We start from the raw sequence: 27769 nt of genomic DNA on the forward strand, positions 1-27769 counted from the left end.
GATTTTGCGTCATCGGTTGGCTAAATTTAGCTTGGGTGGGTTTCATTTTCAGCCACGGGCGATCCGTCGCTCTCTTGGAACAGTCTTGCGGGGGTGCACATTTCAAAGGGTGTGGGTAAAAGTGACACCGGGAAAGCAGTAATCGCACTAATACGGCGTACAGTACAGCCGTTCTTTCAAAGGGCTCCAATTCTGTCATGATTGTGAGTGACATGGCCTCCTGTCAATCATTCCCGTGACTCGTGTGCCTGAGCATGCATCTGGTAAAAAGCACGTAATGACCGCACCGCATGCATACGTTGATTCCAATCAGGGGCCGCCACAGCGAGGCTGTTTGTATTCATAAACATATACGTGCATTGATCCCTTGATTTATTTCCTCGGACAAATCATTGCGGCCATGTGGCCCGTTTTTAATTTGCTCTATGATTGGTTATCTGTTTCCTATCATTTGAATCCGAGCGCCGTGCCCAAGAGGTAGCCGAGCTAACATCACCGCATTGATTTATGCAGCCTGTGGCTTTTTGCTTTAAACATGGAGCGCCTCACACACAATGCTTGCGCTTGAACGCACCTTTTCTTGATACGTTCTAATGCAGTACTGCAGTAGTGTAGTGTGTATGCTGCAAATCTAGATACTGCAAACTTAAATACACATGTTGCGTGTAACTAAACGTTTAATACTTGTCTCAGTTTAATAATACTCGTAATACTTAATAATACTCGTCTCAGAGAGCCGAACCTTCACATCAAAACTTCATTTTTGTAGTGTAAATCATACATGTGTATTTCTTCAGCCGCTACAGTCTCCAAGATAGAAGTACTTAAACAACGTACTTAAACAACGTACTTAAACAACATTAGACCTTTCTCAATCCACACATCATTCAACATTACTGAGACACGTTTCCACGGCAGCTCGCATTAAATGCAATGTATGCTTTACATCATTCACTTTGTGTGCATAACAATGTACTGTATATATTTTCATATACAGTACAAGTCGCAGGACCAGCCAACGATGAAAAAAGCATGACAAATATTAATAATAATAATAATAATAAGGTATCAACTCACATCTCTGACTTTAAAGAGAAAGCCACAGGAAGACCAAAGCATCTTCTTGTGCTGCCTTCAGCATCCTCTGCCAAACCCTAATTAGCCGTTTACTGGGAACTTCACAGCTACTGATCCCACTTCTAACACCGACTTACCATATCTTACCATATCTGATATCATATAACACTCACTACAAGCATTTAGTTCAATAGCATAGCATAGCGTGACTCTGCTATGACCCGACAACCATGTATAGGTGGAGTTTTTTTTCTTTCCCCGAGGATAAATAAATCACCTTGAACTGCCATGATACTCAAACCCCCCACCCCCCCACTGAAAAGAAAAACAGTAAGTTTCCATCATCAGGCTTAATGACCTTTTTGCCCCTTTTGATCGTATCTCACGTTTCACGGTGCGACTGTGGGAAGAAAGGCAGACGTGGCTACACACCGCCTGTGTGTGTTTTAAAAGCATTTGCATCGGACGTGCACGCAGAAATCTAATTCCGTTTCATTTACACAAATAAACGGAGCTGCAAATGTAATAAGTTCAAACTGGATGGATACGCCCCCCACCCCCCCGCTCGCTCCCCGCGCACACACACACCGTTAGTGTTTTAGCACGAGTCCAGATAGCATCTAGCAATTACGGCTCTCGTGGTCACTTTGATGCGGAAGTGGGAAACAGTGGCATCAGCACAGACGTCGGATGAAAGGCAGATATTGGTCAAATGTGACGCAATTTGCAACGTTCATCTTCGATTCAAATCTTTTCTTTTTCTTTTCTTTTGGCTGCTAAACGTCACAAACTCCCTTTCATGAGTCTTGGAGTTGTTCAAGTCCAAAACAACGTATGAACACAGAGTTTCATAATAGCACATGTTACCACCCGCAAGGCATGCTGGGTATGTTGCAGTTATTTGAGGACTGCTGTGCGCGGTCAGGTACTGGCAAAGCAGCGTTCCTGAAAATATTTGGGTGGCCCCTTGTTGTGAAAGGGGGTGGGTATGGATGATACAGGGTCGCCATGGCAACATCGGACGTGTTCTTCTCCCAATGAGCTTGTTATTTCAAGGTGAAAATATGACAGCAAACTGTTGTTGAACCTTTCTAAAGGTGGACACGTACCTTTAACCCAGCCCGAGGCCCGTCCGCTGACAGATGAGTGCTCGCATGGCGCAATAATAAACACGGCGTAACGAGGGGGGAGGAAACACGAGAGGCGTCTCAACATGCGGGCGCTGAAGGTGATCCATCATCTGGATGCCGAGCAGACAACTCTCACAGGCTTGACGAGGCGACGTACACAGTTCAGGAAAGTTCGTCTGGGAGCGTCGGGCCGGGTCAAGGATGTCGGGTGGCCCCTCCCTGGACTGACATTGTTTCTCATCGTCTAAAGATAACCACAACACTGAGCCTGGCGTGAAGTTTGTCATCCTCCCTAATGAGGTGCGACTCCTCCTGAATAGCTAACATGATTCATCATGCGCCTCCTGGTGCGCTGGTATTATAAATGTTGGTATCTGCATCTTCCCAACGCCCTTAAAATCACTTCATTAGCAAAGACAAAGCAAATACGCCACATTGGCCATGTGGTTACCGCCATCAAACAACAGAATAAATGTTTGGGATGCCTAAAAACATTTTTACAAAAGAATTTGACTTGAAAGTGCGGTCTGAAGGTATTTGGAAAAGGGATGCTATTCCACCCGTACACAAAAAGTCATGTCATGTTTACATCATGTCTTCCAAACACTATTCCATGATAGCGACAAGGCTGCATGTTACATAAACATCTTTTCACAGACATTTATGCACATATGAAATCAAACCCACAGTAATTTATACTCAGGCTTAAAAGGGACATGAACGTGTAGTCCATCAATGGTGACTTACCCCTCCACTTGGTCTTCTAAGTCCAATTCTAGTCGAACTTCGGTGATGAAGAACGTGGTTCCAGGTAGTCGCTGGGGTTGCACAAGCGTCTTCTTCCACTGTGGAACACACACGTCATCAAGATGGCCGCTGCACTCCGTCGCAGAAGAGAAGAGCGTCTTTGTCACATGGAGAAGAAAGGATAGGATAAGAAAGGAGGGATACAACGGGAGAGAATTATAATTTGTGACTTGTGTACTTACTTACGTGGGACTTACTTGTGTAACCAACACCAGCGCCTACCTGGAATTATGTTCTTCCTCACGGAACTCTGACCAGAACTGGACTTCGGGGACCAAGTGGGGTTGAATCGCCGCTGATGGGGATGTCATACAACTTCATATCAAAAAGGGAAGTCGAACAAAACGGATCAAAGATGTTAATTCCTTCTGGGGTGGGATTCCCCTTCCAACAAATATACCACCCCCCCACTCCCCAAAATGTGCTCCAGTTGTCATACATTTTGGTTTTCTTTTCAGAAGGGATTACTAACAAAAGTCACTCATTTGTTTTTGCCCGTCTTGGCCCTGGTACATTTAATTTCCTGTCTTGTTAGCTGAAGTCGAAGCATAATATGTTCGTATATGACAAACTTAGCTTTTGTTTAGTCTCCCCGTGGCTACGTACACACTTGCAGTTATTCTTCACGTCCACAGCAAACATCATACGATGTCTTTGTGTGAACGCTCAAAGCTGAGAATTAAAAAAAAAAAGGTGAAATGAACCTTGGCCTAAATCGTAAAAATATGACAGTTTGATCAAAATAGATATGAGATGAATTGCAAGGGGAGTATAGAGTTGAAGACAAATTGCGTTCATGTCAAAGCAAGCAGAAGATATCTTCCATATGCTTGCAAGATGTTGAGCATAACCAGACGTGACTTTGGATGATTTCATTCCCAGCCTTTGCATTTTCTTTGCTTTTTTAAGTACTGACAAACTCATTTATACATCTTGACGAGGTTTTTTTTTTTTGCCTTTTTCTATAACAAATGACATCAGGCTCACGTAATAAACATTGTGTGTGTGTGTGTTTAAGTTAGCAAAGATTGAAGGGACTTTCCAAAGCACTCTATTGGAAGTGCTGGAGATTTACGCTACAACTTGGGTGTGCTCAGTGCTTTCAGCTTTTACCCCGCCTCAAGCAGCCATATTAGTTATACGGAGGCTAGTAATTGTCACTGATGGCTGCAGGGTGTTTGATTGGGCTGTTAGCACACGTAAAATACAGCTGCTGTCAACAGCTGGGCCACGGTTCCCTTTCAGCACTCCAGTCGCCGCAGTAACGCTGACATTGTTTGTGTGTGTTGATGTAAACATTCTGACACGGGAAATGCGTCAAAAAGCATTAAAAGTGCCTTTCACAGATGACAGACTGTGTTGGTTCGGAATGGGAGTGAGTGCCTTGCTGGAGGGCAATGCTACAGTGCTTAGGACCCTTAAAGTACCCAACCAACTGACTGATTTGTTATACAATTAGAGTGGAAACGCAACATAAGTGGGGCCCAGGGGCCACAGTTTTTTTGTTGACCCCTGACATGTTTTAAAAATTTTAGTCATTATTTATATTATAAAACATGTAATTTTACAAGTAAAATAAATGAATAAATAATAAAAATGTTGCAATCCAAAGAAAAAGTCGTGAAAAATATGAGGAAAAAATGTAGTTGCTCAGAGTTGAAATATTAAAGAAAAAATATATTTTTAAATCAGAATGTTATGATAAACAAAACAGTTATAATTTGAGAAAAAAGTTGAAAAAGTTGCAAAATAAAACTGCCATTTTACAAAAAGGCAAACTATTAAAAACGATTGTATATTAATGAGAAAAGTTGCAATTGTAAGAGATTAAAAACATTGTATGAATATTCTGAGACACAAAACCAATTAAAGTTGTAACTTTTGGTAAAAAGAACAAATAGTTTCGGGAATACAGTCAAAATATTATGGGAATAAAGTACTAATATTACAAAGATTTGAGAAGAAAGTTTAAATATTTTGAAAAAAAAGCTTTTTCCTGAAATATGTATACAATGCCATTTATACTAGGAGTGGTTCCCAGCATGCTTTGCGGCACCTGTTATGTTAAAGGTTGTTAAAATTCCATGTTTAGAGTTAGAGAAAGGTGATTATGGCCTGAATACCCGATACGGTTTAGCCTCAGCCAGATGTTTGGACTTCAGGTTGAGCCTCTCGTAAGAAAACATGACATCATTTCCATTATCCCCCCGCCTCCGCCCCCAACTTGGTTTAATTAAACTGTTTTCAAGCTTACCCGACACTAATGTACGTAAAAGCGATGGCGAATCAGAAGGACGGAAAAGATGTGCGCCATCCAATTTGATGTTTTTCTGCTGGAACATTGTCTGCTGCTTTGTTCTGCTCCCGTTGGTCTGAACTCCAGCTAATCTTCCTCCGTATAGATGACCTCGTCTTGGTGCGCGGACGATAAGAAGCTTTCATAACACCAGGTAACGTAAGGAGAAATGGGTCACGATAAGGATATGAACTGCTGCTTGCCGTGTGTGTGTGTGTGTGTGTGTGTGTGTGCGTGTGTGTGTGTCCTCAGTCGTCTCCACAGATAAATGTCCCCTATCTCCACTCCATTTAGTTCCACCAACCGCCACCTCGGGGGAAATAAGTATCCGTCTCTCAGCATCCCAGCAGGGCCAACATATGGGAGCTGTTCCTCATCCATCCGAGATGAATTCATCCCAAACTCATCTACTCACACAGATCCATTTGGCAGACACGCGGAGGCAGGTGGAGAGTGTTGCGTAACATCTGCAGGTGTGTCTGGGATTGATGGAAATGCTTTGCTTTTGTACGTCCGAGCCTGAAGGAGATATTAGATGTTTTTTTTAAGTTATTGCCAGTTTCAGCTGTAATTAAAATCAAAAAGCTACATTTCATGTGGTTCTTTATGTGTTAGCATAGCGAAACTCTGTTGATCTGCTTCCGAGCCAGATGACAAGTTCTCCTCGCTGTACGTTAATCTACCAGAATAGGCCGGCGTCCTCGTCTCATCCGCCGCATCCCTCTTTACCAGAGTGTCATCAGTGATGCTCGCTTCACCACACATCTCATCATGAGCGAGACGTCCTCCTCGTTCCCTCAATGGCCTGCCTGTTCTCCTGAGGGGCTGTCAGGCTTCCTCCACGCCATCGCCGTCTCCAACTTTCCAGTCTCTTAGCCCTCATCTCGTCTACCTCTGCCATCCGATGCTCGCTTCGTTTATCTGTCACTTTTGGCCGCCAATCTCAGACAGATAAAGACATCGGCTGCTCCAAAGCATGCAAACAAGAAAGGATGATACGTTTTGGTAATAAACCCTCCCGGGACGCTGCCACTCAAATTGTACAAAGTTTAATGCTCAAGTGGAACATTTCATTGTGCATCTGAAGCATGTGCTACAATAGCAGAATGGGAAGCAGAAATAGAAACTGAGCGCTACTCTATTAACTGCGGCACCTTGCACGAGCCCAATTGCTCCGACTGCAAGGGTAAGAAACTGAAAAGGAGTCAAAGACGATTCCCAGAAGATTCCAATGTCACGATAACGTAATGTCATCTCTTCAAATAGAAAACGAGAACAGTCAAAGATCATATATATAAACCATGACCTTCTTCTCCTTTCTATAAAGCGCTGTGCTGTTTTTAAAGATCTACTGTGAAACCAGTCAAAGATGTATATAAGCAGAATGCTGTGTTTCAGGAAATCGTAAATCCCAACTGCAAAAACTCTAGTCAAATATTTTCCATTTCCTGTATCAGGAGCACTGTGCTTGGTTTTAAGGAACTACAGCTCGTCAAAGATCAGTATATACTAAAAGAGGGGCGCTCTGTTTATGTAAAGACCAACCATACTGCAAAAAAAACAGTCAAAGATCCTCTACACAACAAGAGCGCTCTGCTGTTTTTGTTAAGACGTACTACAAAAACACCAGTCAAAGATCCTCAATATGGCAGGAGTGTTGTGCCGACTGCAAAAAATGATGAGTGCTCTGTTTTGTAAAGCCCGGCTGCAAAACTGCGAGTCAAAGATCCTCTATTTGACAGCAACACTCCATTGTTTTGTGAAGACCTACGAGTTAAAGATCCTCGCCCGACTGCCAGACCACCGGTCTAAGATCCTCAAGAGCAGATTTGGGGTAGAACCCCCAAGCTTCTCACTAAAAGGCCTCAAAGTGGAAGAGTGAAAGCCGGGATTGAGCAGACGCTTTCCATTCATCTTCGCCACGTGTTGCACAACTGTCATGGATGCAGGAAACAAAGCCACCTGGCAAACCAATTACAGGAAACAACAAGACGCAGAAGGAGCCTTTTGATGGATGGCAAAATGAAAAAGGGAACAAATTGCACCGTGTCAGCAACCGTGTTCAAAAACACCCAAAGGGACGACGACAAAGTTGGAGCTGTCTCTCACGCCTCAGATTCGCCTCCCGAGTTCTGCTGCTCTCAGCCCGATGATTCACCCCGCCACCAAAACAAACCTTTATTAACTTTTTTTAACTGATGTTTTTTTGCATTTCCTGGATCAGTTTAAAAGTGGTTCTTTTTAGGAGAATTTCTCTGAATGTTCTGAACTTCTGTTTCCGATGCATGAAGCGGAATGATGGAGGAGCTGCGTCATCATGGCTGAGACCACATTACTCAACAGCACCTCTGCTGGCCACAGTTTAGTAGTGCACTGTTTTCCCTCAGTTGCTTCAGGATGCAATTCATTAGTAATTAGCAGAATTCTGACATGTATTTGCTAATTATTCCCCCTTTATTCAAGGGGGAGAGGACAGTGAAGTCTGCCTAGCAACCAATTTTATTTCACTTGTGCAATTTTATACACGCAGCGGGACCTCAAATTACATCATTAAGGCGTTCCAAAAAGTCTGACAGAAACCGAAACGTAAAAAAATAAATAAATTTTCACCATAAGAAAAATAACATAAATTTAATATATTTCTCATTATAAAAAAATGAAAAATTTGCACGTCAATAGGTCGAATCAAAACGCGAAATAGGAATTGCAGTGGTCCTAAAAGAAAAAGAAAAAGTAAACAGAATAAAGTTGATTAACGGATTCCCTGGGTGGAATCCGTCTACATAGTGTCCCAACTATAGACAGACATTTGCGGTAATGATTTCCTCAAAAAGAATATAAATCCAAAAATCACCTGAAGTGAAAATCATTGCAGCGGGAAGAGGACGTGCAATGAACAACAGCATTTGCAGTATTTAGAGAAACCGTCTCAAAGTGAGTCTTATTCAGGTCATTTGCATTTCAGCGCCAAATGGAATGAAGTTGACACCGAGGGCTCCAGTAGATTCAATCTCATAAACAGGGCTCGACAATAACGATGTACCGATGGCCCGGGGCAAGTTAAAACAAAATTCGGGCAAGTAAATCCAATCATTAATATTCCCGTCGGGCAAGTGCACTTTAGCATGCCTTACTGCCAATAGTTTTTTTTAAAGCGGTTCTTGTTGGGTGTTGGTAAAACACGGACTGCGTAATTCCGGTGGTAATTAGCAAACCAATCCTTGCAAATCTTGAAATGGACCAATCAGAATCGTTTATTTAGACCGCGGTCCGTAATCCACAATCCGCGTTTTACCCACACCCGTTCTTGTTCGCGATCAACCAATCAGCGATCGTTTTACTAGGAAAACATCTATCATGGCGTCCCTGCCAACATCGTCTAATTCTTCAACAACTTCTGAAGGAAAACAGCAAAAAGTGATGAACCAGTGCCTCCTAAACAAGTATTTTATTAGCGGCAGCAAATCAAATGATGGCACAGGTGAGTGAATCACATTACTGTGACAATTTGAAGTGGTCACAATGAAACACCACCCATTAGATCCAATACCAAGTGCTGATTTTGCACAAGCTACAAAACCTAGCGCTTCCATTTCTCGGTGTATTTTTCTCACCTTTGCTTCACAAATTATTGTTTGACCATTGAGTATTTTTTTCTGGATTAAAAACACTTTACTAGTACACAAATGTGTCAAATGTTTCATTGTGGTGCACAACTTATAAATATCACTGCTTACTACGACTACCATGTGTAAGGTAGCATGGCTTGCCATGTTAACATACATCGCCACAATTTTTCAGACATTCCTCCAAATACAATGCATCAGTACTATTATCTGATGAATTATCAGCATATATTGATATATGATATCATTATGGCAGTCTTTTCATTTTACATGGGGCAAGTTCGGGCAAGTAGTTCTCACCTTAAGGATTCCCCATGGGCAAGTCATTTTGGTTTTTAACGTAGAGCCCTGCATAAAGGTTCCGTTTGAAAGCCATGCATTATCTCGTCTTATTATCACCCTCCGCCGAGTGGGCGGCCCGTCTTTTATGGCCCCTTTTAGCCTGCTGGAACCTCGGTAACCTTGTCCCCTCCACGCACACCTCCTCTCTCACATTGACTGAGCTTTTTTTTTTTTAACTTTACTTCAAGTTCTTCATTCCCCTTTCCTTTGTCTCCCCCCCCCCCCCCCCCCCCCCCACACACACATGCCAAAGTGGAGTACTACAAATTATTCATGCTATAATTAGCAAGCAGGGAATTCATATTAGGCTGTCTTCACTTGGACCTCATGAACCTTTAAAGTCCTTCCCCAAAATATCCCTGACCCAGTTCTACCCAAGTATGGTCCAGATGGTCTTACCCCCCCAAAAATAAATATGTGCTGTCTGTGCAATCGTCAGCTGTAATGATGACTTGATGATTAATTGGATAATCAATTAATCGACAACTATTTCAGTTGTTAATTCATGTTTGTCTGTGGTGCATATGGATTAGGACTGTGTAGGGCAGGGGTGTCCAAAGTGCAGCCCGGGGGCCATCTGTAAGTGGGACGCAGCACATTCTGAAAATCTAATTTAACAGCAAATTGGTAAAATAAAATTAAAAAAGTCAGCGACTTTACCAGAGGTAACATTGAGTTAAAATAGTAGGGCAATCAAGTCATAATTATGAGAGGAAAAGCTGAAATCATTTGACAATAAAATAAAAAAAAGCTGCAATTTTACAACAATAAACTTGTAAATGTAATTTCAATACAATATCTAAAAAAATACAAAGTTGGAATACTAGAAACAAAATCATGTTGTGGAAAAAGTTATATTATTTAGAATAAAGTTGGAATATTATGAAAAAAATGAAAGTTATTTGGGATGTTTAAAAATGACAAACTGGGGAAGAAAAGAGTAAAACTGAAGTTGACATTAATAGGCTTTTTCTCCGATATCCCAAAGATGAGTTTTTGTCTTAGCATGTGTTTTTGTAGCAAGTGGCCCTTGCAGCTTCTGTTTTTCCGATGTGGCAAAACGAAATAAAAACAAAAAGCTTCAGCTCATTGATTGCAGCCCTAACCCAATGATGCTTTTGTTCGGGTATTTTAGTCGTTAAACTTTGAGGTTTATTGGTTATGAAACATTGGCAGAGGACGAGACCCAAACCTCATTCGACTTGTGAGAGTCTGACATTTTCATCCATCCGTCAGTTCACCAATTCTCCGGGGAATTGTGCTTCTAAAACTGCCACTTCCCCCTAAGAGCCATATTTCCTGCAATCACCTTTTACTGTCTGCGCTATGCCTCATTTGGACTCCAGCGGAGGAGCCAAAAAAAAGTCATGCATCTGGCGCTTGAACTTGATCTGCACCGCAATTTCATCCGACAGTATGTCAGAACTATTGTTTGAAATCGTCCACGCACCTGCTTTGACCGCAACTTTGAGCCAAAGCAGAGGGCTGAAACTTTTCCACGGTAAATCTGCTCCCATCTGAGCCAGCAACGCAAGCTACAGCTCAACTTCACATTTGCTTAAGGGAAACATGTGACTTCTTCCCGAATAAAGCCATCTTTACTACGAAAGCCGAAGGAGTCCATCAAATGTTTCCACACCTGTTTAAGTTGCACTGCCGCATCTAAATGCAAATGAGCGTCAGCATCCATTCATGGCTTAATGGGAGTAAAAGAAAAGCCTTCTGCAAACGTTTACCTTGCATTGCCTTGAGTTTATTTACTGCTCTCATCCAGAAAAGAGCAGAGGATTATATTACATCCATAGATGATATTGTTTGCTTTCAATGGCTTTACGTCGCCGGCAACATTAAAAAAAAAAAAGATAATGCTGCTTTAAGCAAACATTATCTGTCCGCACCCAGAACAGCCACTTGATGCACACATAAAAAACAGCATGGGCTTCCAAATAAAAATAATAAGCGTAATATCATGCTCTTTTTTTTTTAGCCTAAAACAGTTAGTGGAAGAGAACCTAAAACTGCAAAAAGGCTAATTCTGTTTACTTCATAATGGCGATCTAACACAGAGAGGGAAAAACAGGCAAGAGTGATAAATTATTTGGCACGGTGACAGGAAGAGAACAACAAACACAAAGGCTGATAAACTTGAGGCTGACTAACAAGGAGGGGGTGAAACTGATTGGCTGACACTTGAACGGAAGAGCAGAGTGAAAAGGACACAGCTGGGAGAACACAAGGGAAGGCAGGAAAGTGATTGGAACAAGCGGGAAATGCAGTGAAAAGTGCAGGTCATTCATTACATGACCATTTTTACTGCCATTAACGCACAGTGTTAATTATAGGTACCAGTTTTGGATTGCACCTTTATCTGGATCTGCACTAAAATGTATGTATGTGAAAATTGGTTACCAAGGAACTAACCGTGCATGATTCCTGAATGTATAGCGGCTACAAGCAGGGCTTTTTGGGTGCCTTCAGCCTGCAATCGCTATTAAAAATTCAATTGCCGCTTCTTAACACAGCATGCGCTTTCAGTCGATATCGTTTCATGCATTCCACCTCAGATGCCTTGCTTTGCACAGTAGATTTGGAAAACAGGGCAATCTATACTGGGGTCTCTGGAATTGAAGTTCCCATCACCGCCACTACGACCGCCGACCCCCCCAGTATGTTTACGCTATGGTCCACACAGATAACCTCGCTGTGGTATCCGTGCTTTAAGCAAATATTTCAAGTCGTGAGGAAATTCCAGCCGTTCAGTGAAACAGCCATGATTCCAAAAGGACCAATCGTGAGGATAAGTTGGACCCTACTGAGATGACGAACGAGTTTTTATATCGCCAAGAGAGTCTTGACTCAGTTGGGTGGTACAGTCAGGAAGTAAAGTGCCGTGGTTTAATGTCTGGTCTCTATTAAGACGGACTGTGTAACGTAATGTACATCCTGGCTGGTTCTTTTGTACGACGTCGGCGACCATCCATTCACATCTGGTAAAGGAATAAAAGTGAGAGGGATTGCTCCAGGAGGGGAAATGAGTGTTCATTTTTATACGCCGTTCTAACATCCTGAAAGGTGTGCTATCAAACTGTCCTCTTGGTTTATTGTTGCGCTGCCTTGTTCCTCAATCCTACAACAGTCCCTTCCAGCTAGTGCTGATGCTTTGTGAGACATTTTGGACACACCCGTGTAGAAATGATTCTTTTTGTACCTTAAAAGTAGAAAAGTTCTTATCGTATGACTTCCATTGTTTACCCAAAGCTCATGGCTGCCTTTTTCCTCTCATTCATCTCATTGTCAGGATTTGACCGCAAGATTGAGCAGAAAAAATGGCTGCCAGTCTCTACCTAGAAGGAGTTTGTTCCACAACATTACGTACCGTGCGTGTCTCCTGAATGAGGTGGTCCATTCCTGAAGGAACCCGGTACTACTCAGGCAGTGTTTATGTCGGTGTACGTTTCAATGTATTCAAAAATGATGCTGTTTTCTTTTGCCACCCACCCTGATTGCTCTGGGGATTGAAATACACCTCGGGAACAAATGGGCTATGAAATGCACACCAGCTGCTGTTTTGGTGGCGAAGCACTCAACGTGTTCAACTCCGCTCCTTTCTTACACCGCTTGCTGGAAGGGAAATTCTTCTGAAATGTTTTTTTTTTTTTCTTTAATGGAACATGTCTCGGTCCTCTGATGACCCCCCCTGTGGATCGGTCGTCAACAGATGGCTCAGGGAAGCCTAATGTGGACTACATCAGAGGAAATGAAAGCGAGGAAGATGAGGCAAACGTTATGGGTAGCGAAGGGGGAAATACCAAAACTGTGTCGACTACTCTATGTGGGCTAAGTATAGGTTTAGACAGACACTCATGCATCAGGAGCAACTGGGGGGGGTCAGTATCTTGCCTAAGGATGCTTTGACGTCAGGGGAGGACTGAGGAACGAACCAGCAACCTTGGAAAATTCAAACTAGTCTGTTTGCCCGCAGACGAAAACGCACTGTCTACTTGTCTTTATTACAAAACAAGCATGTTAGCATGTTAGCATGTTACCTGGAAACCTGAAGTCTGTCGGCCCATCATCAGCGGTTGACTCTGTAGTTTATCAGTTACCGCAATGGAGACAAACAAAGGATGGGATTGAATGAGGTTCCACTCTATAATTAAAATGACCAACCCCCCCAACGATGCTGGGCGCAATGCAAAGCGATGTCCTATTGAGATGACATTATGGAGTGGATGAGAAGATCGATGGACGCACGCAAAGAAGAAAGAAAAGAACCTCTGTGAAACGAACAAAGCAGCTCCCCGTGTAGCGGCATCGCTTCATCATTGTTTATTAATGACAAATCTCAGTCGACACCTGCCGATTTCTCCCCATTATCCTCCTCGTGAAGGTCGTTTCCTGAGTCTACAGCAGCGTGCTAGCAGCCCGTCTTTGCTACATCTTTTATGAGTTACTGAAGATATTCTTTATTTAAACAAGCCTCACCTCTGTGGTGACTGAGCGATGTCCAAAGTAAAGAAAAACAGACTCACCCCCGCCCCCCCACCACCACCAGACCTTGCATTCTATCTTCCCAGACTGAGATGTAGCACCCCCCCCTCACCCGACTACCAAGTGTGTGCTTTGATACGGGCTCACGGCTCAGGGAAGGCCCCGCAGGTAACCAGATCTGCCTCTTCAGATTGCAGCGCCGGGCTTAGGGAGAGAGAGAGATGCATGTGTCGTCGAAGGCAGCCGAGCCGAGCAACTGGCCGGAGAAACAAAGACAATCATCATATCTCAGCACGAGTCTGCACAACAAACCGCTCTTCACTGTCCGCCCGGCGTTATTAAATCTCCGTGGACCGAGGTGAAGCAATTTTAGTAGAAATTGCCAGGGAATGCTGAAGCTCATCCGATCCTGGAAATCAAGTCCATTCTCCAACAGAGAACCGAACCAGCAACCACTAGTGGTGGAAAATAATTTTTCGCCCATAGGGGGCACTGTTTCATTTGTCCATTTATTACTGAATTTGAAATGCTTGGAAGTAAAAATGCAAGCTGAATGTTGAAATGCATAAATATGGTTGGTGTGAATTGAGGATAGGACCAGCTACGTTTGGGTCGCGGAAAGAAACGACTCTACCACCTGAGCCATGTCCCCCTGCACAACAGGGGCGGTACTAAAGCTGTTACTTTTTCCAGTAACGGGTAATCTAACTAATTACTTTTACTGTCAGCATAACGCCGTTGCCATTTTCGACACCCCGTTACCGAAGCCGCCTAAATATAGATTACCGACTTCATAACTACTGAGAGTGTTGCAGAGTGACAAGGGAGGGGGTGAGATAACCACATAAACAATGAGGATTGGCTCAGGTTTTAGTAAAAATGCGTCTTCAGCCAATCAGAGAACATGGGTGGGCGGGTGTTTACAGCACATAAGCAATGAGGATTGGGTAAGGTTTAGTAAGCAATAGTTACTTTTACTGGTAACTAGTTACTTTTGCAGTGGAGTACCTCAGTAACTCAGTTACTTTTTTGTGAAGTAACTAGTAACTATAACTAATTACTTTTTTTAAAGTAACGTGTCCAACACGTCTTTTTTCCTCCATTTTTGGTGTTTTGTTTTTTCCCCAAAATATTTCAACTTTTCTTAATCTTGACTGAAGGTTGCCGTTTTGTTCCTCAGTCCTCCGCAGACTCCTCGGGCAAGATACGGAACCCCTGCAGTTGTTCGTGATGCATTGTAGAGAATTAGTTGAAAAATGGTGTAGAATTTAGTGCATTCCCACATTGAAGCATACAACTGATTGTCTATTTCTGTTTCTCCCCTGCTCTTATTATAGCTTGGTTACTCAAACTTTGGTGTTGATAAATAAATCAATGCGCCAGCATCGTGTTAGCGTCTTCATTCGTTTTGTTAAGTCAGGAGCATGCCTCCGCAAAGCGCCAATGAGAGGCTGAATGAAGGGTAAACAGAGCAGAATTACATTGCGACTGAATCAAACTACTCGTGCACAACCGAAACCCAACAAGCTATTTGTCACGGCGGGAGATGTAATAATGTACAATGTTAACATTTGTTTTATTGTATAATCTCCCTCTGCTGCTGCACTCTCAGGGCTGTTATTACTTTGGTGCACAGATGATGGCATTTCAAAAAAAATAATGCAGCCTCTTTAACGCAAATCTTGCCGTTTGATTTGCAGTCTGGAACACCGGCTTGCATTTGGGGGGTTGGGGGTGTGTGGGGGGGATTCAATAAGTGTGCCTATACACATTATAGTTAAATGGGGTCAGTTTGGCAGGCGGCGTCTGCACTCCCGTGGTGTATTTCAACAGGGATCAATAGGACTCATTCTCTTGCATTGACTTCCACTCACATTTCACAGTGTTCCCTTGTACCCCACCAGGCTGCAGCCAATGACACATTATGGGCTGGCGGAAAAGATGGCCGGGCCTCCGCAGCACAATGCATCATGGTCCGACTGCTGGAATGCTGGATATTCCAAAAGATATTTATACTTAAAAATATGTAGCTCATATGTTTAAGTCTTATATCTGAGTGATCATTTTAATAATGTCAATACTTTTTCAATTAAAAAAAGTTTTCAAAATAATATTCTCTACGTATGTCAGATAAATCATACTTCTTTATATTTCATCAGTCAATAGTCAGGCTGTTTGATAGCTGCTTCCTTGGTTGTTTGATGGCTGTTTATCCTCCCTTAACGTGTGGAAGTGGTTAGCTCACGAACTGATTAGCTTGTTAGCATGCACTGCATTGTAAAGAATGAATTACAGGCGTGTTATTTCATGTCTAATAATGTTGGGTAATGGATGAAAGGAAGAGAACGGATGGCCTCATCACAGCAAGACGTGGAAATGGAAACCACAGCAAAAGAGACTGATCGGAGGAGACATGGGAAGTGACACCCATTGACAAGAAGCAAGCCATTACATGTTGTGCACGTGATGAGATAAAGTCATTAAAGGTGTTATCACCGTTTTACTCAGGGAGGCGCTTGACACACACACACCCAAGAAGACAACACCCTACCCGTGGGACATGCATCATTGTTAGAATAACACGCCTGATATTCCCTGGTGGGCTTTTCTCACCCCCCCCCCCAAGTGACAGCACGTTTCCAAAGGCCTTTCTGTTGCACGCCGCATCTTCTAGCATCAGTGAGGGATAAAGTCTTGGAAAAGGAAGCTAATTGATGCCTGTTTTGCATTCCAAAAACAGGACAACCACGTGGCTATGTGTAGTGGACGTGTCAACCCCCCCCGCTGGGCTGGGCCCAGAGCTCTGAGCACTGAGTCAGTGCATTAGTGTCATGGCAGTTGTATCCTCCAGCCCTCTCCTGGCTCGCAGTGCCAAGCCACAGAGACGCGCTCAGCTGCAGCCGGCGGCACTTTGCGTGATGAGCCTGGGCAACGGCCTCAATACGGACTGATGGCGGGGAAAAAGAGAAAAGAGGAAGGAGGGAGGACTTCCTGGAGAAGTCACAATGGCTCATCAAAAGCGTCACATTCTCGGACAAACTAAAGCGGCTTTATCACCCTGGCTAATGCATTATAGGAGACATGCAGGACGAGAAATTATCACAAGCGCGTGGAATCAATGGCGCTGGCGGCGGAGTGTGCGTGGCGTGTCAGCAGATGGTACACATTCACAACTTTTACTCTCGGCTGGAACCGTGCGTGTCAACACATTAGAGCAACCACTGCACAAATGAACGAGATACAATACAGACGGCTTGTAGAGAAAATGTCCGACTGCTCATGCTCAAATGTGCGAGGGGAGGGGTGATGTCCTCCTGTGAGGAACAGAGACGGTGAAGGGCAGACTCACATGCCCAGACACCCAGGGCTATTTGAATAGGCGGACAACATGTAGGAGACAAAAGATCTCCCATAGCAAGTCAAATTTCAAGCAAAAAGTATCCGTACGAGTTAGCTAGCTACATCGCCCACCCCACTCAGAGACTGGACGCTAGGCTAAAGCAACACAAAATCCACAGCCCTACACCTGTGATGGCTTGTTTTCAGCATTACAATAACCCCCACCCTCCTCTAAAAAAACACTCAATCTTCAGATCAGATCTTCCCGCTGAAGGTCAACTCGGTCTGACAGGCAGGAAGTCAGCGGTTGATTGCTGGCGACCTGCAGCATCATCAGCCTCAGAGTGATTCTTTTCCAACGCTGCGCTACGCCGTGGCTGGTGAGGAGTTGGGCGGCTCATTAAAATGCAACAGGAGAACGGAGGAAGAGGAACAATGTTGGCTGACTTCTTTCAATTCTTCCAAGAGCGTTCCCGTGTGGACAGGGCCTGAATGTTACAGGATACACCAATCCCTCATTTAGTACGGTTAATTGGTTACAGACCCGACCGAGATCAGCGAGTTTCCATGAAGTGGAATAGAACTACGTTATTTTTGTAGTTACAGTATAGAAAACCTGTTTATGGCTTTAACAATACGGTTTAAACATTACTAGAGCCCTCTCGACATGAAGTAACACCCCTATGGTCACATTCCTATACAACAAAAACACAACTGGAGCCTACAAAATACATAGTTTTTAGCACTTTTAGTACAGCATAGAAAACCTGTTTATGGCTTTCAAAATACGGTTTAAACATTACTAGAGCCCTCTCGACATGAAGTAACACCCCTATAGTCACACTCCGATACAACAAAAATACAACTGAAGCCCGCAAAATACATAGTTTTTGGTACTTTTAGTACTTTAGGACCAATATGGGTAACATTTGTAACATTGGTGGTGATGTAATATTTGTTGGGCCGGTGACTCTTATTTTATTGCTTTCCAACAGGTGCCATAGCATGATTCATCATCCTAGGGTCTCAGTAAACTTTTCCAAGAGTTTAGAGCAATAATTGTAATAATAAACCTGCACACGACACGGAACACACCCCTCAAACTTCCTGTCCTCGTCTTCCCGTCACCCACAGCGTTCTAAGGCTCTTTAAGTTGACATTCAGTCCACCCGCCCCCCCCTCCCTCCGCCGGCCACATGCTTCCGGCGCCGCCGTCTGGTTTCTAATTGTTCTAATAATTGGTTGCTGCTAATCTCGGCCAGGGATGCGACCTCGCCCCCCAGTCAGCAGGATTTGTGATAATGAAATAATTGGCCAAACGCTTTTATTTTATTTATTTTTCATTTTTTGTCAGCTGCTGAAACCTGATGGATCAACGTTAATTCCATCTCCATCGGACACATTTTCCACTTTAATTGAAATTTAGATTGTGGTTGACCTGGTGGGCGACGCTGGATGGACAGGAAGCGGGACGGCGTGTGCGTCTAATGCGGGAGAATGCCAGCTGTCTGTCACTGCACGTGCGTGCGTGCGTGCGTGCGTGCGTGCGTGCGTGCGTGCGTGCAAGCGCACACGTTGGACATTCATTCATTCAGTCTGCAAGCATTGTTTCACACTGGAGGCCAATCAAGTACAAATACACAATAAAATACACAACTGCTTTAGCATATGCCTATATTTGTGTTCACGGAAATTAAATCTGAAAGGGATGTCCAATGTGCGGCCCGAGGGCTATTTGCGCCTGTGGCTATTCTACAAAAATGGAAAAATCAGCATTAAGTTTATAATAAAGCCAAAATATTGAGAAAATAAAAGCAGTAATCTAACAACAAAAGGGATTTTTGTTGTTACACGTGATATAGAAATAATGTAGCATAAAGTTGAACTGTTACAGAAAAATATTTGATAACATTTAAAAAAAATTTGATTACATTTGTAATTTTTTATGCGAGTAAAGACAGTTAAATTAGTTGGAAAATTTAAAAAAAGAAAACAATAGACTGATAATTTGCGACTAAACGTGTAATATTGTGAGGAAAACTTAATATTTAAGTGGCATATAGTTGAATTAAGGAAGGGTTTGATCCTGCCGTGGTCATGCAGAAGTACCCTTGGGCAAGTTCCTGAACCCCCAGTAGGTCAACGTGCCAACAGTGTGAAAGCGCTTTGACTTCCTTTGAGGTGGAAAACCGATAATGCATCTTTCCTCATCACAGTATGGATGCCAGAGACGCAAAGAGGCAGGCAGGACAATGAAATGCTCTTTCACGAGATGACAGACGGTACATACACTAAAGTATAAATGCATCAGTTGACACAAAAGGCCACGTGTCTAAATCTGTGAGAATGTTAGCGAGTGTTCATAACTCATAATCAGCCTCACCTGACAACATGGCCACCCCAAAATGTGCAGTTGAAGTGTATCGCTATGATTGTACGCGTTTTCTTTCTCTCTGATGAGACGAGATCTAATGGCGTGGTTACTAGCACTCAAGGCGGGCTTTCATTTTTAGGGCACGCTGCATCATTTAACAAGAGGGACTAAAATAGATGCTTCCTCCCCCCGTGGGATAGGAAGTGGTGTTCTTAGGACCTTGTGTGGGGGGGGAAGGTGACATAAGTGCGGGAGAAGTAGACTTTCCTTCCAATGTGATGGAAATGGCGACGTGCGTGGCATGACGATGCTGGGCGGGTGAAAGCGTGGACTGCTCCAATGAGGATCTACGGCGTGCCGTTGAAAGGCGTCGGCTGGTACTAGCCTCGTGGAAACACGGCATCCTAAAAAGGTTCCCATAAGATTCTCTCTAGGTTGCTTGACAACGGTGCCTGCAGGACGTGAATAGGATGCTGGAATCCATCGAGTGACAGCAAAAGTAGGTCAGATTACAAAATACTTGATTTTATCAGGAATTAAATCAGTTTTTACGAGAATTAGCCAATTTTATCATGAATAGTCAGGATCTACTCAGTAGTATATAATAGTCTACTTCTACTCAGGACTCGTGCATGTTGCCGTTTACAAGGAGCTCAGCAGGCTGCTGATGATCACTATAATGTAACAATGTAGTACTTAATGCAGTACTTAATAAACCAGCATGTATTGTTCTACTTTCATGCACCCCAAATTGTTATGAAAGTCAGAACATTTTTTTGCACAATTCAAACCTGCAATAAAAAGCTATTTTTCCAGCCATCCAGTCTGGTGCTTGTGTGTCCCAGATTATGGACCGTGACCAGTGCTGTTTACAATACTAGTTTAGTTTTTAGATGAAATTAAATGGCAAATGGAACGCGGGCCACACTTAGGACACCCATGAATTAGCGGAATAATCATCAAAAATAAATTTAGGAACCCGGTAAAGTTTGAGCAGGATTCTGGTGGGGGGAAAAAAGCTTTGCAGTTGCACAGAATGTTTTATGACGGGACAGTTTGGTGGTGGAAGGGTTTAATTCCCTAATTTCCGACGCGGGTTTTGTACGTGATCGTGTAGTAATCATCAGAAGAGCTTCAACTCCTTTCACGTCGGCAACAAAGACGCTTTCAGACGTGATTACAAAAAAGTACCAGCTAAAATTGTATGACTTTGTACAATTTAATTGAAAAAAAAAAAAAGTTTGATGAATAACTGCGCTGCGATTCATTCCACAGAAGAGAAACTTGTTTTATCCTCCACTATTTTTAATTGCGGCGTTGCTCCGTGTAGCAATAATGAAAGTGTCTCCATCAAAATCAGGCCATTCCTTCTCTTGAATGCTCCCCTGAGCGCCTCACAAAAAAAGACAAAAAAAAGGCGCCACACTCCCTCCGTCCCGTCATCAAAATCACCTCCATATGAAAGAGGCTAATTAAAAATCACACTAACGCTTACTATCGCTATCTGTGACAATCTACGCATTGCGTCAAAAGCAATTAAGGCTACTAAGTTGGCTTTTGTTCCCCAGTCAGTTTAATTAGTGTGATGAATAGTGGAAGAGGAAGCAGCATCTAAGTGCCAGTCAGCACCGCCTCCTCGCGGGGAGGCCATTTTGACTTCACTTCAAACCTCCTGAAAGTCTCTTTGCCGCTACTTAGCAGCGCCGCTGTCAACACAAGCGTCACATGACAAACATTATCCTCATTAAATGTTGCGGGGAAGATAAGCTGTCAGAAATAATCACAATATAGCGGCCTTCTTTCTAAAGCCACAGCATCCGTCTTAAAAGGTCTCTCATCGGAAGAAGGTATAATTCCATCCCTGAACAGCATGTTCACTTCCATGCTCCCATTCCTCCAACGCTTTAATAATTCACACTCTGGGCCGGAGTGCGCTTCTGTTCACTCTGCCTCAGAAGTGCTCCATAATGAGGATTAATCAAGGTGTTGTGTTAATGTTGCTGCGCTCCAATATTGATTTCAGCGCTGCAAGTAATGACGTTAAAAATAACGCTGTGTTGCCGTTTGCCAGTAAAGCAGCCGTCATAAAACACGGCACGTATAGGAACGCCACACTGGACTCCTTTTGGAACATTATGGCTTTCGTCACATTATATTTGGACTTTATTCCTATAATAAGACTTTTGCCCCAGCCCAATTTCCACAAATTACAACATTCATTTCCATATGAGTGTAATTGTATTATATTTATTCATATTTCAACCCTGCTGCCAAAATGGCTTTTTTTTTTATAAGTTTATTCTTGTAAACTCATATTTTGAATTTATTCTTGTAAAATTACAGCTGGATTTTTGTGATATGGGACAATTAAATTAATTAAAAAAAAGCCATGGGCCACAGACAGCCCCCCTGGTCGCACTTTTTTCAACAATATTTCAACTACATGCTACTAAAATAAAATGTTATCCCTTCATAATATTACATGTTTATTTCTATGAAATTGTAATTTTTTCTGGTGAGAATATGACTTTCCTTTTAATACTTGTACTTTATCTTAAATCTTGTCATCTTAAATTTTCCTTTGATAATTATGACTTTATTCCCATAATACTTTGAATAGAATTCAATCTGTGTGCTTAACTGAGTCATCATTTCAATGCAATGAATTATTGCGGCCACCAGGTGTCCCCAAAAAGCCAACCCCAACACCACTTGAATTATTTCCATATACAAGTCGCAGGACCAAACCTCAGGCAATTTTAAGTATAAGCGTGCAGAGTTTCAGTCCAAGGTGAAGTCCTCGCATGGAAAAATACACGTCATTTTTTGATAAGTACAAGCCTCAGAGCTACACATGAAAGCGCAAAATGTATGTTTCCTATTTGAACTGCATGAGTATTTTTAATCCAAATGTTTCAGCCTTGCGCTTCCTGAGAGGTTTGGGAATGAGATTCCGCTGTCGCGTATAATCCACTTTTATAATGACTTGGTTGGAAAGGGGGGAGGAGGTGGAGGAGTGGGATTGTGGGGGGGGTTGGAGGCCACGGGGCTGGGTGAGTAACTGTCAGGGAATCACAACGTTAACGCGGCCACTTCCTAGAAATATAGAGCGTCTACTCAGGCTGCACGTTTGCACAGAACGTGCCCTGGTTGGCGTCTAGCAGGCGGAGGTGACGACTTTTAGACACATGGACATTTCCCCTCCAAAAAGGATGGCTGCCAAACATGAAAACGACATTATTATAGCTATTAAAACATGACACTTTCAAGTCTCCAGGATTTGCAATGAACAATCATAAATGAACAATACTACACTTCAAATGTGCAATAGATTCATTCAAGTGCTTGGGGGAGGGGGGGGTCAGACTTTAACAATAGTGCACAGGCAACACAGGAGTGTACGCACCAAAGTTGACCCTTTTGGATGCATCGCTTCAGGAACAGAAGAGATCCATGATGCGCGATGGCTTGAGTGGCTGTGGTTGTGTACAATGTACTCGAACATACTGACAGATGTTTCTAGTACTACACCGCAGCACCACACAGGCCATGCAGGCCACCGACCACACATCCTGTGAGGAGTCATGTGGACGTACGCTTCATTGCCCGCCACTTCCTTTACGATCTCACACGCCATGCTCTTTGCTTTACAAGGCCACGCCGCGTTAAAAAGACATCCATGTCACGTTGACGACTTGGAGCTTTGGCTTGTTCTCACAAGGCTGGACTGCTGTCATCTGACTTACCCCCCCCCCCCCCATCCATCCATCCCACACCCCACTTCCTGCTTTTTACACATTCCACCGAGACTCAAACCTGTCAACGCCTGCTCATGACAGTGGCGGGTTTTGCTTGGACGGGGAAACTAGAAAGTGCATGTCCATGCTAACATGCTAACATGTCACAAGGTGAAGAGCAGAATTCCACCTCCATTGGTGGAGGGGGTGATAGTTGTCCCTTAAAGTGGCATCGAAGGGCCCCAATTCTTTTTTTTTTGGTTAAAGTACGATTTTCACATTACAAGTATCGAAATAAAAGCAACTTGTTAATGTCAACAAAAAGCTTCCAGGAAGTGACGTGGATACACGAAACCGCGTGGTCAGACGCACGTCCGCGTGCTTGAGAGCGCTGCAGTGTGTGAACGCAATAATTAAATCGGTCGGACATTTATCGTCAGCAAAATTAGCAAGATTAGTGATGTCAGTGGGTCAACAGCGCCATCTTTTGGTGGGAAAAAGGAACTGCATATAATGCAGTTATGTTTAATATATTAAATTCAATGTAAACATTGGCACAAGTTGCCATATTCCCATCCTATTACTCGTGTAGGAAAAACAAACGACCGTATGCTGTAGTTAGGATCGCCATGAGCACAGGAAGCAGATTGTCTAGACCAGATGTTCATCTCCACTAAACTATTGAACCAAAATAAAAGTAGAGCCTCTCCACACTGTTGGAAATGCTTTTTTTTTTTTTTTTTTTAACCAGTCACAGAAACCATCAACAAAGCATAAAAGAAGCTGGACTGTCTGGGTTGTGTTGATATAGCAGATTTGTTGCTGCAGCCCTTTAAAAAAGAAAAAAAATGGTGTCCAATGTCTCCTGCTGATAAAACACTATCAGTGGAACAGGAAGCTGCGAAATCAGGCCAGGAAAAAATAAACATTTATTTATATATTTTTGGTTCCTCTGATGTTCCCACGCTCTAAGACGGATCCACCTCGGTGAAGGATCAACAGCCTCAGCTTCTGTGCTGAGAGTTTATATATAATCTGGAAATACTTTAATTCTCTAACAGAAAATAGAACTGCAAAATATAAAAAAGGTAAGCAATCAATAGGGAAGAGGTGCGTTTTCTTCCTGAAGCTACGTGATCCTCAAGTTGAGCTTGTTTATTGCTGGAAGTTATGAATAGGACAAATACATTGCGAATAGGGTGCTTGTTTTAAACACCTACGCAGCTACGTGGGGTGGAGATTCACAAACGCAAATTGAGTTTAAGAGCAAATCTGTGTCAATCGTTTTCAGAGGGATTGGCTTGAATTCAAACAACCATTTTCAAAGCATGTAGACATTAAAAAATAATTTAAAAGAACTCACCCAAAAAAAACTCACCTTCGTTGGCGGAAGATTCAAATGCAGACATAACAGCGTCCAAACACACCCAAGGATAAATTGGCGATTTCTTCCCAAAATACGGCATGGAATGAAAGTACATTTGATTAAATTTACATTACGAGTTTACTATGTGTGCCCCCCAAACCCCAAAAATGCTTCATTTTACCTTGCAGCAGCCTGGAGGCACAGGTGTGTCACGTTAATCTAATTCCCCATCCACTTCCGGTTTCTATCAGTCACTGCTCGCGTAGAACTACGACGATTTAGAATATTAATGTTATTCTATTATTTTATGATTCTCGCATAAAACTAAAACAAAAATTAAATTTACAAGACGACATTTGTTACAAGCAAATATTTAGTTAACGACATTGTGAACAGAAAGACAAGACTTCCTCGTCCAACACCAATCAATGGTTGTGATAAATGGAGCTAATTTGACCAGGGCCCTTTGGATCATTACCTCCTCCTCTCCGTCACCTCCTTGCTCTCGTCAAGATGGCAATCGGGGTGGCTAATGTGTTTGCTTCTCATGGAGGAGCCCCCAGACGCAGGAAGGTAAAAGCTGGTCCTGAGGAACCGCAGCCTGCAGAGGAGAGATGCTATCAGAGTCCTCAGTGGTGACCTTCCGTTCCGCTTCCATAGCATCCTGCTCTCAAAACATCAAGTTGCAATATGTCCCAATACTTTGGATTATATTATTATTTGGCGGGGGGGGGGGTCTCAGCACCACCCTGACTGAATATGAACTTTTCACCCTCTGAGGATAATTTAGTGGGAGTGACTGTAAAAGTCAGCTGCTTTGGGTTTTCACTACAAACTGCTGAGCCACCACATTTCTTACACTTCCTAAAGACTGTAGTATTTACCTTTGGGGGGGTGAGAGGTGGGGGCTCCCATTATTTCAACCTTGAGCCACAAAAAGCTTTTGAGGCTTTCATGCACCTTTAAACCATTTTCACCTGAGCCAATAGAGCAAAAGCTTGACTTAATAAAATGTGCTTTTTAAAAAAATGAATGCTTGTTTCTAAATCCTGTATCATCTAACAGTCTTTAGTGACTAGATTTTTGGTTGAATTCTCATCTCTTCTGGCATTATACATTAAAATTAAACAATTTCATAATACTTTCCCAATTAAAAAATACAATAAAACTAAATAATGGAGGAATTTAAGTACCTGGACGCCGCTCTGGGGAGGTGTTCAGGGTGGGAGGACAGTAGGGGACCTCGCGAAGACCCAGGACACGTTGGAGGGCCCGGAAACGCCTCAGGATCCGCCAGGGTGAAGTGGACAAAGTGGCCGAGGTGAAGGAAATCTGGGTTTCCCTGCTTAGGCTGCTTCCCCCTGTCCTAAGAGAAACGGTGGAACATGGATGCAGGAACCAGGAACCAAATGCAGAGAAAACGTTTGTTTCCATCATAGCTGCAATCTCAGCAAAGACAACCTAAGAGGAACACACCTGAACTGGAGGGAGAAGTCAGGTGTGCGTGATTAAGGAAGACACAAAGCAGGAAAAGTAGGAAGTCCCACCAAAATAAAGGCATAAAAAGGGAACACAGACAATTGACAGAACTATCCCAAACTTTCCCCAACGGTCCTAGAGATGTTGTTGACTGTATTTTTGGCAATGAGTACTATGAAAGCATTACTCCAGACAGTACTACCATTCCATGAATAACAGCATTTTCATTGTACTTTTGTTTTCATTCATGTTGCTACCTATGATGAAATAAAACACTAATGTGTTTTCATCTAAGTTCCCATGAGACCGGCGAGTCCACATAGAGTGCGTTGCAGTTGAACATTTCACTTCAATTCATCCCAAGTCAAATAAATCATCATCCTGATTGGAGATTGTCAAAACATCTTTCCCGGCAGCCAAAGAACTTTTTGTTCTGTCGTGGGCTTAACGCGCCCCTTGCTTTCCGTCTGCATTCATGGGAGCCAGACCACTGCTGGTGTGAACAAAGCGCACATGACGGCACGGCAGGAAAGCTTTCAGTCCAAACATGGCAGCAAGGCTAAACAAAGTGTCAGCATTTGGAGTAGAAAGATCTAATACTGTTGGTGGAGAAATTCCTTGTCTGGAATGTAGCAGCCACCCTTGGTATGTTTTTCTACGCACCGGAGCGTTATTCCGAGCATTTGCACCAAATGGACGAATAACCCCAAAGCGGCACATTATCAGACTGTTACATGATTGCACTCGGTATCGTTCAGCATGCAAAGTGTGATGCTTCACTCCGCAGGCTTTTCCGAGGTGCATTACGGCTGCAGGAATACAAAGACGGTCTATTACGCGCCACGAAAGACGCCTTTCATCTGTCACACTCCATAAAGTGACAATCACCAGGCAATTTCTCCACACAAAAGACGAAACAATGCCGCGTATCGTCACGTCCTGAATGAGAACTCTCTCATGTTCCTGTCAGGATACGTTTAGCGTGCGCTGAAGCAGGACCAGAGTGCATGCAAACCTTTCCAAAATGTTGAATGAAGGACAAATAAGACACTGCCGAGGACGTTTACATGCAGGACACATGCTCAGCCAAGGAATTTAGTTTAGTTTAGTTAGATCGTATTGACACAAATATAAGACCACCACGCTGCTCTTTATCACAAAATCAAGTCATAATAATGTTGGGCAGCTTCGCTGACGGAACTCAAATGTTCTAACCAACATTTTTTTTAAGAATCTGCTGTTTTTAACAGCTCTTTTTCACAAAAGCTCCTAAAATATACTTTTAATAAAAAAAATATATATATATATTTTCAAATTAAATTATTTGGAAATGTACAAAATATGTGCTATATTTTAATCAAAATGTATGTTATTGTTGTTTGACAAAAATGACCTTTAAAATTCCACATTTCATTCTCATTAATTCCAATACTTTATTTCCCAAAATTTCTGGAATTTTACGGAAAAAAATGTGGAAATTTCAAAGTAAATGTATTAATGTTTTTACTATTTAACTATTTTATTAAGGACATGGAGATGCACAAAAAAGACCACTAAAGTTGAAAATATGCACAAAATAAAATATTAAAAATGAAAAAAGACCACAATATTCTGTATACTTGGAAATATGCATACATTGAACATCAACATATGCATAAAAAAATTAAATTGCACAAAAAAGACCACAATATTCTGTATACTTGGA

General features: G+C 42.7%; 1 long non-coding RNA gene across 2 annotated transcripts; it reads right to left on the bottom strand.

Moving 5' to 3' along the window:
- Positions 1-3129: 3129 nt before the first annotated feature.
- LOC131108519 (uncharacterized) lies at positions 3130-25980 on the bottom strand. Of its 2 annotated transcripts, none has more exons than XR_009120469.1 (7): positions 25779-25980; positions 25064-25186; positions 24767-24853; positions 24598-24667; positions 5994-6274; positions 5269-5829; positions 3130-3329 (listed from the first exon to the last, which is right to left on the bottom strand). It is a non-coding gene; the product is annotated as an uncharacterized LOC131108519 (long non-coding RNA). The 2 variants fall into 2 exon arrangements; XR_009120470.1 differs by lacking the exon at positions 3130-3329 and adding an exon at positions 3344-3686.
- Between the last annotated feature and the right edge of the window lie 1789 nt (positions 25981-27769).

The sequence above is a fragment of the Doryrhamphus excisus genome, chromosome 21 (genome assembly GCF_030265055.1).
Source record: "Doryrhamphus excisus isolate RoL2022-K1 chromosome 21, RoL_Dexc_1.0, whole genome shotgun sequence".
Classification (NCBI taxonomy): domain Eukaryota; kingdom Metazoa; phylum Chordata; class Actinopteri; order Syngnathiformes; family Syngnathidae; genus Doryrhamphus; species Doryrhamphus excisus.